This window comes from Aptenodytes forsteri, unplaced genomic scaffold, assembly GCF_000699145.1.
Source record: "Aptenodytes forsteri isolate BGI_AS27 unplaced genomic scaffold, ASM69914v1 Scaffold86, whole genome shotgun sequence".
Taxonomy (NCBI): Eukaryota; Metazoa; Chordata; class Aves; order Sphenisciformes; family Spheniscidae; genus Aptenodytes; species Aptenodytes forsteri.
The window spans coordinates 1,664,757-1,687,424 of record NW_008795715.1 but is presented as its reverse complement, the minus strand read 5'-3'; positions in this window follow the sequence as shown (position 1 = coordinate 1,687,424).

Genomic DNA, 22,668 nt, shown 5'->3' with positions numbered 1-22,668 from the left:
CCTTCCCTTCCCTTCCCTTCCCTTCCCTTCCCTTCCCTTCCCTTCCCTTCCCTTCCCTTCCCTTCCCTTCCCTTCCCTTCCCTTTTCCTAGCTGGGACTAACTCAGTGTCTTCCACTTTTTTTGTGGTGAGAATATGTATTTGCTCTGTCCTGGTGAAGTACCAGTTATTCCTATTTCATTTACACCAACATCAGTCAAGACATTCACCAGCCTTAAATGACGTTGACTTAACTTGGGATTAAATAGATTAAAAAATGACTCATCATGGTCTGAGGGATTTCTGAGGCTATCATAATGCATAAGGCAAAGGGGAGAAAGTGGAACAGCCTAATCAGTCCCCAACTTCTTTAAATCCTTCTTTTCTCTCTACTGCTAAAATGGGAGGAGAGAATTCACTGTGGTGCTGAAACTCGGGTGATGGGAAAAAAAGATCACTTTGCAAAATACAAAGCAACTTTAATCACTGTGATAAGATTCTCCTTAAAAATGTTCAGTTCTGCCCTGATAGTCCTGCTGCAGACACATTCATCAGCAAAGAGACCTTGAGCTATGTTAAATTGTATTTGCTATCTTGAGCACTTGTGGTTACAAAGTTCACATAGGACAGTCAGCATGGACAGCCCAAGGATGAGCTGGTGCTTTAAGGCACAGCAGTGGGACCCAGAGTCTCAGGGTGGTTCAGAGGATAGTCATTCCTTCCGCTGTGCACTACTTTCCAATCACTCAGGTCTGCTATATTACCCTTGTCTGTACCCATTTTGGATCAGATTTTGAAAAGAGAAAAAAATACCTAACACCTAAAAAATCATGTGCCTAAATATTTTTAAAGACTGGCCCTTAAGTGCAACCAGCCCCGCTGAGACATGCCCTCTGTATGGCTTTGCACAGCATCTCTCACGTCATGGTGCCCCTGCCTCCGGTGGCACAGCGAACTGGACACAGCTTCTCTGGGGACAGAAAAGGTATGTGAAGGAGCCTGTCCTCTTGCCCATCATGTAACAGAGACCTTGCAGGGTCTGACCATGGAGAAGGAGAGGAACTGGAACCACTTTGGCTTCCCCACACACTTGAAGTCTGTCACGATGAGAGCATTAATCTCAGACTGCAGCCCTTTGAAGATGGAGCTATATGCTGATCCCAGTGGCAAAACCTTCACAGGGGCTAGAATTTGGCAGTAAAAGCCAAATCTACATTATCCAAGTGCAGTCACTTCAGTTCACAATAATGCACAGGCCTTAGATCTCCACTTTGTTCCTTTATACCAAGTAGAAAGAGCAAATCATAGGACACCCCATAATCCTTTGAGGCGCATCCAGCATTGGTTTTACAGCCCTATGACTTAACTGCTAGCATTGCTCGCCACTCTCTACGTCTGGAATAAAAAGACAGACAGAAAAAAAAAGCACCTTTGGAGCCTTTAAGAGTAATTAAGAAGTGTATCAAAAGAAAAAAAAATGAGAGAAAGAGAGAGAGAGAGAGATACATTTGGCTGACTGTGAATGAATCTTATAAAATGGAAATGGGAAACATGTGCAAACACTTTAAATATTTTTGCCCCTGCAAGATATTTGAAGACTTCCCTTGTAAAACAAATAGGGAACAAAATAAAACCAGGTTTCCTTCAGTCAGCACATAATCATTTTCATGTTAATTTTTATCTTGTTAACCCAAAAATCTATTAGAAGAAAATTATCTGCCTGAAATCTAGCTTGTGACTCATGCTAAGTGGTTCTGATATTTTGAGAAAATAAATCTTTACAGTGTTTACACAAGTCTATCTGAAATTACAGTGTGTAAAAGAAATAATGGTTTCGAGTGACCATAGGTGACAAATGATCAGGCTTCTGATGTTATTCACTTTGGCCTTGTCTACATTGGATTTTTTTTCTTTTCTTTTAATCCCTACTAGTTGTAACAATGGCAAACCACTACCAGAGCTAAACGCAAAACTAATTGAACTCATTCAACAGAAAAATAATCTTTCAGTTCACGGTGCTATGCATTATGCCCAGGTGCTGAACAAGGTTACATGGTCAAATCCAGTTGTAATTACAATAGGCAGAAGAATAATTTAACAACACACAGGCCGTATCCTTAATTGTGACAAGCCTCCCTGCTTATTATGCCAATTTATACTACCAAAGGAGTTAGCTTCTGGAAAAGATCATTTGCACATATGGGGCAAGATGTTTTTTAATGGAGCAGAGATTCTCAAAGCTCAGTTTTGATTTGTAAGTGTCCAACCAACTGACTCTTTAAGGGGACTGGTTTTATACAGAAAACATGGAGTGCTGTTAGCCATGCAATTCATGTGGAAGACACACCTGGTACAGGCATATTCCAGGGAAATCCTTACAAACAGGAAAGCACACCTTTTGTTCGCGCCAGTGTGCAGAAAAAGAAAAATAAGCTGATAGTGCGAGCCTGAATACTGGTCCCTCTAAATAATTACATCATGTTTACACCTATAAGTAGGCATTGTAGGATGGGGCAGTGCATTTTTGTGTGGATTCGTTCGGGGGGCTTAAGGGAGCCCTTCTGCCTTTGGAAAATCTGTGGAGTGAATGTTGCCTGCAGTAGCTTTTAAATAGTTCCTTCACATTTGTTACATGCCAAGTGTTTTCCCAAAAGGTATGTTCAATGTGTGATACAGTGAAATGAAACACACAGCATTTTCAGTTCGCTCTGGCAATGGTAATTTATAGATCTTGGCCCAACACAGATACTGAGGACTGTTAGTGCAAGAGTAACAACCTGTGCCAGGGATAGGAGGGTGTAAGGCAAGAGGTGGGGAGAAACGAGAGACTCTAGGATACCTCTGAGATATCTAAGAGCCATCTAAGATAGTTGGCTGGTAGAAGAAAGCAAAGTGCTGTTGGCGCGTTAGTCTGTGAGTCACTCAAGCAAAGGCCCACACTACTAAATGACCACGATGACTTGTAATGAACACAGGTAGTAGGAGGTTGCATAGGTTGTCACCTTAATTCCTTATTTTCTAAACCAGCCTATTTCTTATCATTATCATTGTTATTACTGAAGAGTAAAAAAAGGAGAATTAAAGTTCCTTTATGATTTAAACATTCCTGTTTCTTTTCACAGATCCCATCAGTCCCCACACGTTGCTTCTGTCATTCCCAAATACAGTACAATAATAATAATCCAACATCTGTGGCTAATCCTCCTAACCAAAGGCTATAATTAATTTTAACCCCTTTCTTCTGCTTGAATTTCAGCAGCATAAAATAATAGGTAGAAGGAGATGTTCAGTATTGAGAAATTTGGATAAATACACAGAAGTTCTAACTAATAAGAACAAGTGTATTTTGGCTAGAGGACATCTTTTGGGGCAAAGAGAAGGAAACAAACTAGATGAAAACTGGGCAATTTTATTCCGAGTACTTTTTCTGCCTGCTGCAATATCGATTAATTAAAAGAGGAGCTAACATCTGAGATTTTCTTATTAAAAATTTTAGCCAATTGGCAACTTCTTCACTTGGGAGGGGCCAGCCCCAGCTGTAGCTATGACCAGATGAAACCACAATCTGCTTTGGAGGATTGTATTGACCGTCAGACTATACTGTTACTGAGAAAGAATTGAGCTGAAGTTTCTCATTATTTGATGAAAATGCTCAAAGAGCCCTCTCCTCACTTTGATGCACAGAAATCACTGTGCAATAAAAGAATTCCGCAGACCTTCACTTTGAAGAACATCTTCTGCCAGCCGATGTAACTGAGATATTTCTGTCTACAGCAGATTTGAACCTTCCATATTCTACACTGAGTTGCTTTATTGCTTTAGCTAAGGCTATGGGAGGACAATTATTTAGTGGTTTATATTAAAGTTATTTCTGTGAAAGTTTCACTTAAATTCATAACAGGCAGCTTGAAAACACTGCTTTAGGTACTATGATTCCTGAAGAGTGCACAGCATAAAATGAAAGACTGGAGGCAAAAGCTGCTTTTTATCAGTTTTTTGTTATTTTGCAAATTTATTCAATTTCAGTTATACCAGTTATCAAAATGTTTACAGCTGACTTTTGCTTTTGAAAGGGAATATAGTCCTTTCCACCACGCTTTACACGATTCATGCCCATGCCAGTTTTTCCACCCTCTGGCTTTGAGGCTGGCTAGCTTAATAAATAAAACCCAATAAATAGATAAATGCCCCTGCTTTTCAGACAACCCCCTGCAATCCTATGAAGGACAGTCAGTCAGTCCTAGCATTCACCTGACAGGCCTGACACATGAATTCTCTTTTTATCCAGACTGGGAAGGCAACACATTGGCACAGACTGGTATGAAGAGATGGTACGAAGAGATTTTGTGAATAAATATCAATAAGGTGAATAGCACCTTGAATTTTGCAGTAGAATCAGAAAAACAGTAAGTGGTTTTGTCTGTAGGTGAAGGGCAGCTGGGGTGGGGGAAAGGAGGTGGGAAGACACACTGCCGCATGAAGTGGAGCCCAGGCTTGGAGCCTGAATACCTTTGTGAATTTTCTCCCCTGTTTAAAATTTGCTCCTGTGGCTTGGCTGGGCACACTTGAGTTGTTTAGCAAGCAATAACACAGATGCTTCCCCCTTCTCCTTAGGCAAGATACGGCAGAAACCAAAAAGAAAGATTTGTTTTAGACAGAAAGAAAAACCACAATCTGACTTTGCTGGTGTGGTATTTTCCACTGCACAGCTCTGGATTAAAGCAGCACCATAAAGCCAACGTTTCCTTTTCATGTGCACTTCTCATACCCTGTTTCAAGCCTTGGCAAGCATGTGCAGTGGCACTATGTTGATCTAACCAGAGCCGTGGATTGCCATGGTCAGTTCCACCAGCACTTGGAGCCTACCACATCAGAGAAGACAACTCATCATCGTTTGAGGAGTTAGTAATGATTTGGATTAAAGTGGGGGAAGGGGACAAAAAGCCATTTGTTATAAATCAGCACACATGCTCTGAAGACTGCAAATTTATGAGGTGACAGTATCTCTAACTATTTCCTTTATGTCAGGAGGTACCACTCTGTCCTCAGTGAAAACAATATCCCTGCCTTCAATGGGGGCAGGGCAGGCAGAGAAGTCTGATGCCCGCTACCGTTCTGGGATGAAATCCACTGCATTTTTTTGCTGTTTGCAATATGAGAACTTAACAAAAATGCTGGGGGTGAGCTTCCCACCAAGACCACAGAATTAATTCTGTTTAGTTTAAAATGTAGATCACCCACCACAACAACTAGCACTAATGGCATCTGGTTAGCTGGCTCAGCAAAGACGTCAAGAACGATCCAGTAAACTTAATCCCATACAGCAGGGCGAAGGACGTCTGTTAGGAAAGCATGGAGAAGTCTTTCCTGCTACTGTCCAGGAAGCTAAAGAGCTACCCTTACTGTATCTACACGTGTACCTAATGGGTTTGTTTCTTTCAGGTGCTTGAGAATTCAAGTTTAAAATACACTATAATTTCACAGAGCTTAGGCAGAAAGGAAAAACCAGGCTGAACACTACCACAACGTCAGCCACAGAATTATACCCTGTGTTTCCTGAAGCAAGGAAAATTTTCTTCTCTATTACCTAAAAATGACACAACTGAGCTCAGTGGCTTGAAGTTAATATCATTTAGAAACATAAGCAGGAATGATTTAAAGATTTTAGCAGTGAAGTGCAGTGCTTCTGTTAATAAACTGTGTTGGTGGCTGTTTGCCTACTGTTAAAAAGTTTAAAAATTCCTCTGAATTCCTTTAATTTCAACTCCATCTAGTTACTTTATGGTCACTTAGATATGGTCACTTAGATCTAGTAATGCAGATTCTTTTCTGTGTATGGGAATCCTGAGGCTATTAAAACACTGTGAACCAAATATTAACAAACATGAAAAGGTCATAAACTGGGGCAAACTAGAAAAGTAATGAAAAATGATCAGCATATAAATTATTCACCCAGCGCAATCAAAACTAGAACAGAACATGGCTGGTAATAGGAGAGCCTAGAAGTTAGAAGAATGTGGTTCAATAATATTTTTGGTGAGAGGGGTTTCTGTGTAACAGTGCGTAGTTGTCTTAATTCAGGAGAAGTTCTTCCCCATACACAAAGTATGCTTTTTATGTTGATGACCATGAAGTTGGCCCCAGGGAAAACAAAGGTCTGGCAGCAAGAGAATTTTTGCAGAAGCACGCTTGAAATTCTGTTCTAAAAGACCTTCCCTGGAAAAGGTCTGGTACCGTCAGTGAGAAGTAAAAGGTATGCTTCATCCCCACAACTTCAGTAATTAATGCCACCATGGCCATTGCTGTTGATTGATCCTGGGGACCCTAACAGGTGAGTCTATTCAGACATTTCACCTGCTGTTGAAAGGCATTTTTCAAATTGCTTATTGCCCTAATGAGAATGGCAGGGCTGGGCGTTATCTCAAAACCAGTGCCATCAGCCAAATAAAGCAGAGAGCTGTCTGCCAGCTACTCAACAGGGATTAATAAAGTGGCAAGATTTACAGGGAAGTCAACTCAAAATGCTTTCCAAAAAGCATGAATCAAAAACATTATATTGTCTTGAATATACGTCATTAGTAAATGGATTTGATGGGTTTCTGGCAGAAGGACACTTTTTAATCCTGATAGGCTAAAATATGTTTTACTGGAGCTTTGAGGGTAAGGAAAAGGTGGATGTGAAGCATGTGAAGTGAATATTAAAGCCCCTATTAAAATGGCTCCACTGAAGTTAATAGCATTTTACTGCTTTTCATCAAAGTCGCGGAAGTGTGCAAATGGAAATCAAAGGTAGTAGGACATCAGGGAGCCTCTCAAGTTGGTGGAATAGCCCCACCGCTATCAACATGTTTTAGACAACATCTTTTCTTTTTTTACCTGGAGATACTTAGGGTTGAACCGCCTCCAGGAAAATATGTTGGTTCCTCCAATGTTGCCTTCCCAAACAGCCATTTTCTGTGCCCCTGAATATCCTTTTTAAAAGTCTTACGAAGCTATTGTAGGACTGAATCTTTCCCAATTCTTATAACTAACATATAAGGAAACAGTTTGATTTGTTGAAATAAAATAAAAGATAGAAAGTGATTTTAACATTATTTTGACCAGACTCCTGAAAAGTACTTTTCATATTCACAGTTGCAAAATCCAAACAATTGCCCAGACTTTAGCTGAGCAATGGTGACATCATTCCACTGATTTTTTTTTAAGAGCTATACAGTTAATGTCTGCTGGAGAATTGGCCTGCAAATGGCCTGCACAGAATTTCTGTCATTCACAGCTCAATTGCCTAAGTGAAACTGTATCTTTCAAAGGTTTGGTTGTTTGGGTTGTTTTGGTTTGGTTTTTTTTGCATTTGTCATAGTCTTGTCTAATTTTTGTACATATAAGTTCGCTGCTACCACCTCTGTTTGTTGTTTAAGAAAATATAGCAGAAAGCTGTTGTCTGGAGATAGCTGGCCTGGTTATTGTGGATAAACCACACGACAGGTCTAGACACATCCAGGATGTCTCTGTGTGGTAAAAACAACCCAGCAATACACTGGTTATCTAAATGTTTGACCCAGGAAAGATCTTCACGTTCAGTAGAAGGGATGACAACTGATATACCTGTATTATTGAAGGTCTGACAAGCTAAAAGAATACGTCCATATACTGAAAGATTATTTAACATTAGGAAGCATAGACTAGATGATCTCGAGAGCAGATTAGGTCTGGATAATTTCTGTACATATATTTTGTATTTAAAGTACAAAAAGTAAGTACTAGAAAGAAGGTGAAGACTAAGAGACAGAAGGACTATGGTCCAAGAAAAAGAAAAGCAACTGCTTAAATGTTAGAGACACAGCATTTTTTGTTCAAGGAGGGTGAGCTAAGCCTTCTGGTCTGGGTTTAGGGTTCTATCTGTATTTTGCAGAACCCTTCTGAATGTACAGTTGAACCCTATGAGCCAAGACTTCTCCTATGGCACAATGTTTTCTGAATCTCTGAAAAGCTCTACTTCCTAAATCCTACTTTGTCAGAGGTCAGATGCTTAGCAGTGTAACGTCCATTGATGCATAAAACTAAGGCTTCAAGGTGGTAATGGCCAAGAGCCACAAAGTTTTTTAAGAACCTTTATATGGCATTGAGGTGCTTAAAGTGTTTCTGGATTTATCTATGATTTTGAAATAGGACGTTGGAGTCTGAATCACTTAGATCCTATTGAAAATCTAATTGCATTTTGATACATAAAGATAATTAAATATGGAGACGATGAATAAAGAAGAACGGAAAGTAGCACTGTCCTTAGAATTCAAAAATAACGTAAGAAAACATGAAACTTTGTGAGCACATTGGAATGAATGCATACGCTAAGCAGTTCCCGGGAAGACATCTCTGGGTGCTTGTATTTGGTAGAAGTTAATCTGGATGAAAATAAGACCTATACAGCAGTGAAAACATCCCTGACAGGATAATGTTCAATTTAAATAAACAGTTCTAATGAGATCTGTTATTACCTGCTATTTTGTCATGCTCTGGCATGCAGTCTTAAGTCTAATGTTTCTAAATGCTGTCATAAATTTTTTCAACCTAATCTGCTCCTGAAAATTTCAGCTAATGTCTCTCATGGTTCACAGTAAATTATAGACAATGTTGCAGTCTGCGAGTGAATCTAAATCTTAGAAAAACCCAGTGCACCAAAATCAGTCTTTCCTCATCCAAGAAAAGATTGCTGTGACTGTTAAGCTTAAGAAAGAACTCTTAAGGTGGACATGTTAGGCATACAATTTTGCATAAAATATATACAGCAAATTGTATAGTTCATCTGAAGTTACCCATTTAGTGCCCAAAGAGGGAAAAAAAAAGCTGGAATAATCTGTGCCTACCTGACAGCACTTAGACCCTGGCATGACTGAATGTGTCCCCTCCTCTGCTGTTCAGATACATCTGAGAAAGCTCCAAGTAACATCTCTCTTGTCCTACCAAAGCTGGTCCAAGTAGATGGGTACAAAATACTACTTCTGATAGATAATGTCAGTCTCAGAAGAGAAGGTCTGGCCATGGCATCATGCTTGTGTGCATCTGCACCTACTTTAGGGGGTTAAGTGAAACAAGGAGGGAGGGTGCTCACTGCAGCTCAGAGCTGCAGAACTGAGCCTTGTATCACTGCCACTTCCTTGTTATTTACTGTGTCCTCAACCTTGGTATATCAGCATAATGTATAGCCTTCGGTCATAGGGGATGTGCCCTAAAGTACAACACAGGCAGAAGGATCCCAAAGTGATGCACTGTATAAAGCTCACCAGCATGGGAGGCAGCTCTCTGTTGTATGGAGGTGGTATTGCTTTTACACAGCAAAAAACAGATAGGATGCTTTGTTCAGACTTGTACTGCGGTAATTACAGAATAGCTCCACATATTCCAGAGGACTTGTTCTTAATTTTTTAATGAAAAGACATATCTGTAGGACTTTGATAGATCAAAATGGCCGAGAATATCTCACTGAATCAGGAAACGGTGGAAATAATAGTCAAATTGCAGCATTCTGTGTTGGGTTTTGTGCTACATCAACAGTGCCTTTCTGCTGCACATGTGTGTTGGGAGAAAAGCACTGAAAGGCAGCCAAACTCAAGGTGAAACAGGAAAATAAAAGAGTTCTAACAGAATCTTCTGAGTGATCCAATTTACAGTGTTTCATCTAGATGTAGTAATATAGTACTTGAATCACTTTATCATGTAGTCTGGTCTTCAGGAGCGCAGCCCTTGCAGTCCCTCAGTGGGAGAATGAGGAAGGAACAGCAAGGCTGAACCAAGAATTTTTTATGGTTAAGCTCCTGAAATAATGCTACAGGCAAATGGTGATGTTTTAAAAAAAATACTAGAGATCTCCAACTACTAAAATTGTCAAATGATTCTGAATTCTGCTGACTTCGGTCAATGGCTTTGCTCCAGTAGACAATGTCACCCCAAAAATAGGTAACTAAACACTGTTCAGAACTGAACCTGGAAGGTGTGTGAATCGACTGTCCCTGCATCCAGAGCAGCCTTGCACACATACGGAAAGGGGGTGAAGGAGGGCTACTGTTTAGTAAAATCTGAGTGATGTCATCTGTTGGAAAAGGAGACATAACTCAAATTTGTCCACAAATTGCGTAATGTTAAAAACCTTATCACTACCATGCAAGCAAATAAAGGCAATGGGAATACATTTTTTGTGGTAAGAATGCTTTTTAGCTTGCTTTCCTGTAATATATAAGTCTGCAGAAGTGTTGTCGTTTCCACAGTCCAAACAGTTTATTCAAAGACTAAGAGGAGTTTCACTTTTCCATGAAGGTCAGTACAACTTTGCTTTGCCCTGACAATCCCCAAGCAGGTAATACTACTAATGCTTTATTAACACAGACTGGGGTCAATAAACACTTTATACGCCCTGCCTCCCATATCTACAAATGTAATTCCCCAACCCTAATGCTTAAAGACCAGAGGGATTCCCAGACCCAAGCCAGTGTAAGCTCAGCAGTTCAGTTACATTTCAGCTCTTTCTAAGGCCACCATGTCTGCCACCTTGATAAATGCAGTTGTTACTAGGAAAGAACAAAATCCTTTAATAATTTTCAAACATTAAATTCCATCATGTCTGGCCCATAAATGTAAAGTTCACTTTCCAGGAAGGATTTACCAAAGTTGATACCTTGTGTTGGCAGAATGTTAACTGTACATTTAGCAAAATGATTTTTTTGGGGGCTTTTGATGCATTCATTTCCAAAAATACAATGATACCCTAATTTACCCCAAGTGCCTAAAGCTGATTGTTGTCATCTGTACCTAATAAGGCGCAGTGCTTTGTTTGTCACGGGCTTATCCTGGGATAGTTAATGCTGCAAAAAAGTGACTAAGCTCCGAGTATGTTATCCTTCCCCATCCAGCCTTGAAAGCGTTACGTCTGTGCTGGTTTCTCAGAGGCAACGTACAACATCTGGTGCCGAACCAGTGGGGTCAAATAATGTTCTCACCATTTAGCGTAATTAACTCCAACCGCCCGTCTGCTGCAAGCCCCCGCTGCAGCCAACACAAGCAAAGCTGGGCCAAGACGAAATTTCTCCTCATTATTAAACCCAAATCTAAGCACTTGTCTGTCTGTAAAAACAGAGCAAAGGGAGGAAAACTGAAACCAGCGAACAGGGTCTGAGGTTTCAATAAATGTCAGAGAGCGTCAAGTCTGTTTGGATTGCAAATTATTGCTGGCTGATGGTCTATTATTTTACAACTAGCGATTGCTGTCAAGGAGTTGGGGAGGGGGTGGGAGGGAGAGGTTTCTCGAATCCCAGCCAGAGGGGAACAGAAGTTACAAAATACTGTAACAATCATTTAAAAAAAATACCAAAGTAACTTTAATGTTTGCTAAATTTAGAACTTTTACAGAATATCTCTTCAAAGAGCAAAGAAGTCACCCGCGCTCTGCCTGTAATAGAAATCATCACAAGGTATGCTCTGCCGGAGGTCATTAACCATCCCTGCCTCTTGCTTCCAGTCATCATCCCTAGTAGAATTAAGATAACTGGAGGACCGTGAACATGCAAGAGTGAAAAAAGACCATCCCCCCAGCCCCGTGGTGCTTAAGGTGAGCTCGTATCTTGCCAAATGTGCTTGAACAATATATACATAGTGGTTAAATCCCTTTTGTAAGTAAGTGAACTGAAATATGAATGGATAATCACTCCTTGAAACAGTGGGAGAGGGCATGTCTTGATGGACTTGACTCCCACTGACCGTAAATGCAGACGATCAGCCATAGTTTGTTAGAAGAATGGAGATGGCTGAGGTACGAACTGCAGAAAGAGCACTTATCAGGATATAGCTAAACATTCCTGCAGTCACAGCTAAGGAGAGGGGCATGATGACAAACTATTCATGATATTGCCCCAAAGAACACATTGTCCCAATTCTGCTGAGCTGAACACAAAAATCTTCCAGTTGCTGAAAACCTGTCAATTTTGGACTCTACTAAATATCTCAGCTGAGGCTTCTGACATTGGGAAAAGTCAATAAATCTGTACCTTATGCAAAACAATCAATGAAAACATCCTGGAGCTAATGGGGGAAAAAACATTTCCCCCAACAACCCTGATTCCAGATCCAAATTTCTCAGCCTGTTTTTTGGAAGCAAACCAAGTCATTGAACAGAACTTTACAACTCAACACAGATTGTGGGTCCTTGAAATCTGTAAAGTAATGAAATTCAGTGAGATGTTTTATGTGGAAAACATGGTTGCTTTAGATCAATATGTGAGGTGGGCTAAAATAATTTGCCAGTGGTTTCAGGGACCATATGGGAAAGTTCCTCATTCTGTCCTTCTCTGGACCTAACATTGCCCAAAAAGTAGAAGTGTTCCTATTGAATTTCTGAATATCTTTGTCGTCTACAAAACTGTCCAGATAGGTCACTAGGAAAGATGGCCCATCACAGATCCTTCAGTCACAAAAATATTGTGACTGAACATTGCACCATTAAACTACACTGAATGTGATATCAAATGTGTATGAAGGGTATTATAAATTCTGTCATTCTCCTCTCCAAAAATTTTACTATTGAGTCAGTTATTCATGGCTTGTTTATGGGACTCAACACACTTTTTTGTGCTTGGGAAAATCATCTCTAATTCTGTCTCCTGCTCCCCTTTCATTTTGGGTAGCACTTCTGCTTGTGGTCTTCTTCACTTAGCTGGACAGAAGTCTCATATAGCACTGGGCTCCGTGATAAGTGCTAGTAAGTCTGATTTTCTTTGTGATACCAAGGACTTGCTGTTGTTCAGCTGATCAATTGACAGTGAGGTTTTACATAGTGTTTGAAAACGCTGCGTGTTAAAACTGCAACATACAATTGAAACTTTTTGTAGGATGTAATGTGGACATTACAAGAAGAGAGAATAAACCCATATAGCCCACCTATTTCTTTTTTTTAATTTTTCAGCAATGCAAACTGAAGAATTCAACAAGTTTGAAGAAAAGCAGACTTAAAAAAAAATGATTGTCACAATATGTCTGTTTGACACTATTTGGAAAAGCAAATTCTATTTTTCTGTCTCTAAAATTAAACCTGTGTTTTGCAAAGAAAAAAAAAAAAAGAATGAATTCATAGTTACAAAAGAGTGGTTATATTCTCCTATACCCGTCACCTCCTCCTCTCTCTCCCTCACACACGCACACAGCAACTGGTAATAAAACTGTAACTTACGATTTCGCACCAATAATATCCCAAGAAGGGTGCCTCTATTTTACCCTAGAGCAAAGGAAAGAGGCCAAAACAATCAACCTCTCTTGTGCAGAGCTGAACATGGGCTCCACTTCGACTCAGCTGTGTGTACCCCTGATGCCTGTGGAATATGCTTTACCTGCCAAACTACTCAGCCCAAAATGTGATTGTGACCTTGAAGCTTATTTTGGCCCATCACAAAGTCAGGGGAGAAACAGGTGGAACGTGAATCACCCAAAGGCCTCTCCCTAACTTTTCCTCCACAAATGCAACATGATCTTTCATGCAGAGCAGATCGATATTTTTCCAGTGCAACAGCTTTCTACTGTGAAATCCAAATGTTTTGAAGATATGTATCAATTTTTCTGACTTTTGTCAAAAATTACCACAATTTCTGGTTTCTGGAGGCAAGAACATTTTGCTTTCCCCTCACTGGCTTTTACTGTATAGTACAATGACATATCTCAGAAGAAAGAATCAAGTTAGATTTTATCAAGGGGAATTTCTCAGAATGGAAATTCATAATTTTGGTCAGCTCTACACAGAACTGAAAAAAAAATCCTGACGTGGTTAGAAAGTTCCTGTTGTATCACAACATGAAGAAGCAATTTTACATCCCCCTCAACCATACACATGTAAAACTGAATGGTAAATCATTGGGAGCACTTGGTCCAGAAGTTGTTATATACATGGCAGATAGCTGAGATATATATGATAACTCAGATGTCAGCTCTGTGTGTAATACCATAAAAAATGCACATTTTATAGAGTGTTCTGCTGCTGCCCATACTGCAGGACTGTTAGGAAACAATCACATAAGGCTTTCTAGCCTTACTAATAGCCATATACTGTTGCTGTTGAGCTATCACTCAAAGAGAAATTGTCAGGCATGCTTCGTGCTTTGTATGAATTCATGGTTATCAGCATTGCACAACATGAGGCACTGCATAACGAAGTAGAGATGTACTGTTTGTCACAGAACCTCTTAAAATATAATGCACAGTAATTAAATCAACTGTAATAAACGACAGCATCTCTTTTGGAAGTATCTGCAAGTGAAAGGCTCCCTTTTTTATTAGTATGAGTTTTTCTTATTAGTTACACCAAAGCTGAGTTTAACTTTAATTCTTGCCTTGGCTGAACTAAATTAAGATGCACAGAGAGGGTTGAGAATAAAATGTAACTATTACATTCTGAAATGCCCCTGGAAAACTCAATACAAACATAATCACAGTAAGACCCCCCGTGACAAAAAAATGTACTTTCATGGTTAAAGAGAGAGTAAACAGAAAAACCTCCTCGAGCTGGTTTGGCTTCAGCTCTGTTCCTTCACTTTGGCACTTGTTCACTTAGAATGATGGATTAACAACTCCAAATTTCAACAGGTTTCCCCCCCCCCCCTCTGTATTGGGATTAAGTGTTTTAGTTTAATTAGTTTCTAATTGCTGTGTCTAAACCATAGGAGTTTATGGGTGTACATACATGTATATCTCAGCTCTCCTTAGGCAGGAGGGAGCGAATTTACTTTGAAAGAGAGACTGACCATTGTTTAATGAGCAGCTACGGTCTGACAAATGATTGTGTAAAACACTTCCTCACTTCACTTGTACTCCCTGCATGCCTGGGTCCTCAGAGTGCCGAGCTCCTAACTCTCGTATTAAGTATCACACCCTCTTCAATTATTTTGTCTACTTGTCAGATCCTCACTTGTGTAAAGAAGCAACTGTCTTTGATATCCGCCTGTAAGGCAACATGGTGTTAATGGGCTACTCAGTTACCTGAGTCACATATAACAATAATAGATTTCTCAGCTTTAGGGAGGAAAACATTTTTTCCCCCTGTCAGTACCAACATCGACAACAGTACTCTCAGCTTCATTTCAAATGCAGCATCTTCTACAGACACAGAGAGATACTCTGCCAAACCTAAGTTATATCTAGTATCCACTTTCAGAATGAGATTATCGCATGTGAAGCACAGGTATGATAAAATAGCAAAAGCATAGCAATTGTTATAAATCCGAGTAGATTTGCTGGAGAATTACAGAAGCACACAACTGATCCCTGTTCATGAGGGACAGTGCATAATGATTCAGATTCAAGAGGTTCAAAAGCATATCAAGAATCACTGCACCACTCTTCAAACTGGAAGAGTGATTTTAAAAATCTCACATACATGAAGACACTATCAGAAAGGAAAAGTGGAAGGCAACTGAGACAAAACAACAGTTTATTCTGTGTTTGGACTTCAAGCCACTTTTCTTTCTGATGCATCTGAATTTATCTCTACCCCTTTGAAGCATGCATCTCCAGTGAACTCTACACACAGCTAGCTGGTGTGCTGCTTAACTGCTTGCAGCTAAGGAAGTATGATGATCCTCAGTGACCCTCAATGATCCCCATGGGTCCCTTCCAACTCAGGATATTCTATGATTCTGTGAGCCCAGGACCGGGTGGAAATCTTACGAGAACAGATTCTCACACTAAATTTTACAGCTGGAAAATTCTGAAAATAAAAATTCAGTGAATTGCCATTAAAATGTGACCCAAAATTGCACCAGCTTCAATAAATCTCATTCTACTTGGCTAACATATCTTTAGAATAGCTTTTCCAATGATAACTAGGCACATCTATTAATTGGCCTTACCAGAGCACAGATGAGAAAAACACTGAGAAAGAATATCACGTTTTTTTGGATCTTCAAAAGATTTTCCAATCAAAATTCCATCCAAACAGGGGGTTAACATTTAGAAGTTGGACTTTGCATTTTAAGATCTGTTCGGCTGATACCTAGTTTGGGACAAACCAAACCAAACCAAAACAGACTGCTGAACAAAACCTAAAATGAGTACATGATGGATGTATTCTTTCTTTGGTTGCATTCAGCATGTTAAACCACCCATTGGGCTGACCACCCTGAGCTCAAATATTATTTAATGCTAGTGTAAAAAGAAAATAATAATAGTGTAGTGTGAGTGTTCCATAGCGCGGCTTCCAATTCACCTCTGGCCTTCCAGACTCTGAGTAATGATTCATTTTCTCCTGACAGGAGGGGTACAACATTCTCAGGACTTCTTGGGTGGAAGAAAGTTGGTAGGAAGCAAATCCACAGTGAGCCATTAAACTTGATGAGGATTAATACCCTCCCTTACTAGCTTAATGTACAAAATGCATCGATCGCTTTGAGAATTGTGCTTAAGTCTACAGCTGGGAGCAAACCTGTGATCTGGGTTTTTTTTTTTAATGTGTATGTACTACCTAACTAATGGTGAAACAAACCCCAGTGCAGTAGAGTTGGGTAGTCCCATTACAGCAATAACATATTGTAAAGGATCAAGTTTCAGGACAATTAGCTCCTGGCTGCAGTTTATTACCCCATCGGAGATTTAAAACATGATTTTTTTTCCCCCTACTGCATTCCAACAATACTTAAGTGTCTGGAACTGACACTGTAAAACAATAATAGAGTGACAAATATCTGTCTATCTGAAGGCAGACCCACTAGCTGGGTTTGTTTTGAGACAATAAATTGTAAAACATACTTTAAAAAAGTCTTTTCTCCTTCTTCTCACAGGTTACAGAACTGAGTCGAAACATTTTCTGTGTGTTGTTTTGTTTTTACTGTTTGTTGGGATCTCAGGATGGCTGAATGCTAGCATGTTCTTCACGCTGAGCACTCTGCAGAGATGTGGAGCCTGATGTGGTTTCTGAATGGACAAGGGCCCAAGGGCTGAAGGAAGAAATCACTGTTATTTCTCCATGGGAACTAAAGGACAAGACCCAATGTCTCAATGGTGAGGAAGAATTAGGCAGACTAAATCCGTTTCTGCAGATACGTAGCTCTCCCCAGTGGCATGTCAGGAGTCCATGGGGACTCACCTGGGTCTCCACTTGGATGACAGAAGTTCGCTATGATAAGACTCATCTATTTGATTCATCCAGGTTTTACAGAAAACCTTTAGCAGAGGAAAGAACTGAATCGAGATTGTGATATACCATTGTATTTAGAGGTTCAAAGGCTTCTTAAAACTACTTCCCTAATCCAGGGTCAGCCGCCTTCTAAAACAGTCTCTGATAAAAATAACCAAACCAAAATCAAACAAAATTTGTGCTTTGCTGGCAAAACCCAAAACTGCTCCCACAAGAAGGGAATGGGAAGTCACTGATAACCACAGTTTCTGTGGGTGTCAAGAAGCTAAACAGTGAACTGGAGAGTGGACTCATGGCAGTATTAATCCATGTAACAGGAGCGTCCTCAAGGCCAGTTTCCCAGGCCAGTATGTTTGGAGCAAATGTGGCTGTATTTTCTAGTGTTTGCACATGGAGTGCAGATGTGATCCAGATCTTTATGTCAGACACACTTCTCTGTATACCCTCTGCTGCATGGACACAGGATGTGATTGATGACATTGTAGGTCCTTTCCAGATGGGCTTTGTAGGGAGCTTAAGTTCCTGCTGCCTTAGGCAAATTGGTTGTGCTCAGGTGAGTACAGCTGTAGCTGTACAGTACAGCTGTAGCCAGTGGATAAAAGAAAAAGAGGTGCAAGCAAATCATACTTTGGATCCAAATTTTTTTTTGCAGTTATCTGTCAGACTGAACTAATCATTGCCCATAAATGTCCTCCACCAACCAGAATTCTGCTAGTCTGTTGTCTCTGTTTTCAAGCCAAATTTGTATTAAGTGTCTCCAGTAAAATTTGTAAAATTTTTGTGAGTGTATTTGCACAGGGACTCTTCTTGCAGCTGTACCACTGATGGTGGTAGACTTGCAGGTTTCCTTATTGCTGAGCACCTTCATCATCTATTGACTTCATAAATGACGAGAAAGTATTTCCTGAAGCACCGAATTTCCCAGTAAGCCAACAGACCAAACTGTGCCAAACAGGTAACTCACTGCAGTTCTTTAAGCCTCCCCTCCGCCAGAACATACACTAGATTGACAAAGACTAAGCTGTAAGAGAAGTGTAACATGTAATGTTGCACTTAAAGTCCACTGTACTGTGGAGCATCTCTATCATTTAAACCAAGCTGTATCATTTCTAGAATTTGGAACATAAAGAGCATTAGACCATGAAGACAGTTTTATTTCCTTGGACTGGGTGGCTGCTACATTGGAATATCATTTGCGGAACATCATGAGTAGAAATATATTTGGGGACATCATGCTACGCTGGCTTTTAACATGTACACACTGTGGCCTGCAAACAGTCCTGCAGCTTCCAAAGTAGAAAGCTAAGAATCATCAAGAGAAATGAAAGCACACAGGGGAAAAAGGAAAAGTTGGGAGCTGTCAAGGTCGATCTGCAATTTTTTTCATGGATTGAAAGTGAAAAGCATCGTGCATTTTGCAAAACATGAAGTTGCAATTACAGGAGCAAATTGTAGCAATTATACCATATATAATACTTCTCGGTGACACAATAAACAGCAGTGCAAAGTTATTAAAATTTAATTCAAGTACTATTTACTTAGAAACTGATGTTTCAATCATAACCAGAGGCTCCCAACAGGACCACATTTCCCCCATTGTTTTGGGTGTTGTGCAAACCTGTGTATGTCAAGGTATCAAAAGACCTTCACTTCTGTGAAGCTGACTGCAGACAGCACCCTGGAGGGTCTGCAATATAAAGCTCTGCTCTGTGAATGGTATCAGCCGCAGCAGAAGCTTGAGTCTCCAGGAATCTAGTTGTAGGATTGGGGCCTAAGAAAATATATAGCAATTGACATAGCAGAAGAACGAGGCTATTCAATATGTCGTTTCTCCTCCAATCACTTTGGGTGGGATTCAACTCACTAAACTCTACCCAGCTATAAGCCACTTGTCTAGTTTAAGCTATTTCTCTAGCCTGCTTCTAAGCCAACAGAAGAGAGAAAAGCCACGCTAGAAATGGAGTTGTGCCACCTCCCTCACCTAGGCGTTCTTAGCAAAGGTCCTTTCCCCTCTTCAAGTAATTATAGAGGGTGTCCAGAGGCACCAGCTTGGACTAGATGCTTCACCTTTAGACAGCTGTAAAAGGACAAGCTGAATCCCAGTTTTTCTGTGTAAGAATGCTGTACAGAAGAAGGTTACTGATGCCATTAAAACTGCAAGTCCAGCCTTTGTCGACTGCTGTCTGAGTTCCAAAGCAACCAGGACAAGAGGATTTGGTAATCTTGTTGGATGCCTACACAGGGTGGTTTTGGACAGCAAGGCATAGAGACTAAGACTAGCCTAGTTTCCACAGGTCAAGGTTAAGGCACGTTGGTGGAGTGGTGCAAAAGTTAGCTTGCACTGCCAATATGCTGTGGATAAACACAGGCTGCTCTCTGTGGATAAACAGCAGCGCTGGAACGTCATTTTCCAGTGATGTCGATCTGGCACCTTTCTGCTGCACTAAATTCACTTTAAAAGAGTAAAGTGAAAAAAAGTGGGAAAACTAACAATGCTAAAAAAAGAACTGCTATATTTAGAATAAAGCTGAGGACGTATTGGTCAGTCTCCAAGGGAAATGGCCCAATGACCTGATTACTATTCAGCAAAGTAGATGGGAAAAGCTGAAACTGGAAAACTGAATCGGTTTTATGACCTTTAAGAACTGCAGTTAGAAAAGTGAGTTTAAGCCACTATCTTAACATTTGTTTATAATATTAGTCATTCTTAGAAGAGGGCCTGACTCATGTTGCCAGAGTTTCTCCTCCTGTATAAACTAAAAAGCTGTGACATTAAGCAAGTTATTTAATTATTTTAGGTCCCTCCCAAATTATTGCTCTCCTTGAAGTACCTTCTCCTCCCAGTGACACCAAGTCTGCACAGAATAATACCTGGCACACATTCATCCCACTCAACTTCAGGCGCCCACTGGAGATGGCCTAAATTAGAAGCACATTTACCCTCAGGTCTGTATTCAGTGCTGAGAGGATGAACATCCAAATTCTAGGCTTTCAGATTTATTTAGGGCTAGGTCTTTCTATGTTGGCACATGTTGATATCTCTACACTTAGAAACACTCTAGCGTGTTTACCTTCATGTGTTTATGCTTTCATGAGCTGAGAAGGTATCCCCACGTATTGCTAAAATGACTTCTTAACTTTCTCAAACTGTTTTTAAAAGGATTGGGCAACAAAGATCACTCCATTGAAATCATCACTCCCACCCCAGTCAAACTGTAGATTTCACATCTGATTTTAAAAGATGGGCTGAAAACCGTAGTTGCATTCTTACTGCTGACTTCTCCTAGATGCAACCTCTATTTTACATGTATATTAAGAGAGAAGGTCAATTTATAAATTGCAATCTGATAACATCTGCAAATAGCCATCAGATCTAAACTCAATGCTCACTTGTAACTGTAATCCCCAAATGTGCCCTTCGATCCCTCCAGAAAAAGTGTTCTGGGTGGAGACCTTTAAAAATTGGCTCCTAACCACCACACAGGTGTTTAGTTCAAGGATTGCCACAAAGGTGTGAGAAAAAGAAAGCCATTCCAGTGCAGACTGGCTAATACTTATTTTCTTTCCTGTTAATTGTACCTGCAGAAAGTGGATTCCCTCATTAGCCTTAGAAATACCACTGAATCATCCAGGCTGCTTTCTCCTTCCCGCACATCAGGAATTTTATTCTTGAAGTTGGCAGGCTAGAAAATTGGCCTCGCTCCAATGCCCACAATGCACCAGCCGAGCTGCCTGGAACACAACCGTTGCACAACTCTCCCAAGGCACTACTTCCCACGTTGCCACCTATGCTGGCAGAAAGGCATTGCCATCCTAGGCCGTTGCCTCTTGCCCAACCATCCTGCGTTCCCCTGGGAAAGTTGACGGCTAAGTTTTTAAATAGAAAATGATGTTTAAAAACAAAGACACGTGTCAGTGGTAAAAGGGACAGCTAAACATGCTTATGGACTAAAAAAAGATGATTAATTGTAAGGAAATCTACAATTTGACCATGGTGGAGCGGTAAAAACAGACCATGCAGTGCACTTCATTCCCACTTAATTCGTGGAGTTCATTTCAGTTTTCAAAGTCTCAGGATCAGCATGTGACTTTGTCTCCTGTGGAGTGACTTGCAGCATCACCAAGTGAATGCCACTTTAAGCCAAGGTCTGTACCTAGGCAGCTATCAGAAGCAGCCTTGAGGGCAAATTTGTCACTAGCTATCCTATTTGCTTGCTGGGCACAAGCTTTACGTAAATTCAGCAGTGAGGGGGCATGTAGCTCACCCTACACTCTAGAAAACAGTCAGGGAAGAAATGATCTACCCAGTGAATGGGCCCCAGTGCACTGCATCAGCTATCTGTCTCCTGGAGTAACCAACATCAAGCAAACAAGAAGTCCCATTTTCTAATGTGATGCTTTAATTCCATCTAAGAAACATGTGGGTACTATCCACATTAATGACTGCCTTTAACTTCCAATAAACTAAACAGGAATATTAATAATATTTGTTAACATAAAATGTTATAAATATTGAATTTAAATACACATTTAAGACCTTTCATTAAATGATTGACCAGAGGTTTATGATACAAGTCAGTATTAAACATGATTTGTTTAAAGCAGAGTTACATTTTAAAACGTAAATGCTGTCAAACCATTCATGGGAAAAAAAGCGCCTTTGGCATTGTATTAGCAATATATTTTTAATTTCCCAGTTACTGCAGTCTTGCTGTTTGCATTTAAGTCTGTCAAAAAGAATTGTTTAATAAGTGCCATTGAACAAAGAGAATGGAAATCACCACCCTAGGAAAGCTAGAAAAGCTTTCAGCAAGAATCTGAAGAAAGAAAAGGCTAGCCAATGCTGGTCGGAAATAACTGTTTGTATTCTAATCAAAGGAATTTTAAGATACTAAACTTTCCGTGTTGCTGAATAATGTCTCCTAAACAAAATGGCAGAGTGGTTTTAGAAAATAGTGATATATTGGTGTGTTACATTGTCAGTCAGGCAGGCATCTCTTGAAAGATGTGTTCAGTTTTTAGGATCATCATCTCTCTGAAGCAGGTTCATCAAACTGTGGCCTAACTCAGCTCTAGCAACAAGCAGCAGAAGGAAGAGGGATGTCTACAGGAAAATGCCACAACAATCCTACCACTGCAGAGATATACACATCTTCTCTTGCTTCTTTTCAACTTGATAATTAACTTCTTCATGAAAAGGAAGGATGTAGGCTGGGATATTGGTAAAAATCTCTGGGTTTGGTGGGTGAGTCCAAAGAAGTTAAATTATATTGGTTTTTTGGTAGCATGGAGCCCTATCTTTATTATTAGCAAGACCAGATTACAGAATATATCATCTGATACCAGTTCCTGGCCTAATCAACTGCACAACATCAATTTGTGAGCTATCTTTCCAAATCCAGTGCTCACTGCTGATAAAGTATCGCTCAGCAGCAGGCTCTTGGACAACTTATAACAGTAAGCGGTACATCTCCAGCCCTCTTTTACATAACTTTTGTTTGGCTTTGTCCTCCTTGCACAACCCTGACA